Raw genomic sequence first — 267 nt, forward strand, 5'->3', positions numbered from 1 at the left:
TTCTCATCCCAGCCTCCTCACACTCAGATGGTGCAAACCACCCCAGTGCACGCTGGAGGTCCTGGTTTGATGGGGCCAACAGGACAACGTCATCTGCAAAAAGCAGAGACGAGATCCTGTGGTCCCCAAACCGGACTCCCTCTGGCCCCTGGCTGCACCTAGAAATTTTTTCAATAAAAATAATGAACAGAACCGGTGACAAAGGGCAGCCCTGCCAGAGTCCAACATGCACCGGAAACAAGTCTGACTTACTGCTGGCAATGCAAA

At 52.4% G+C, this 267-nt stretch overlaps 1 protein-coding gene across 1 annotated transcript in view; it reads left to right on the plus strand.

The window, feature by feature from the left end:
• wdr77 (WD repeat domain 77) overlaps positions 1-267 on the plus strand; it is an 8,197-nt gene that overhangs the window by 3,236 nt on the left and 4,694 nt on the right. The window lies entirely within an intron of this gene.

This window comes from Monopterus albus, unplaced genomic scaffold, assembly GCF_001952655.1.
Source record: "Monopterus albus unplaced genomic scaffold, M_albus_1.0 scaffold89.1, whole genome shotgun sequence".
NCBI classification, from domain to species: domain Eukaryota; kingdom Metazoa; phylum Chordata; class Actinopteri; order Synbranchiformes; family Synbranchidae; genus Monopterus; species Monopterus albus.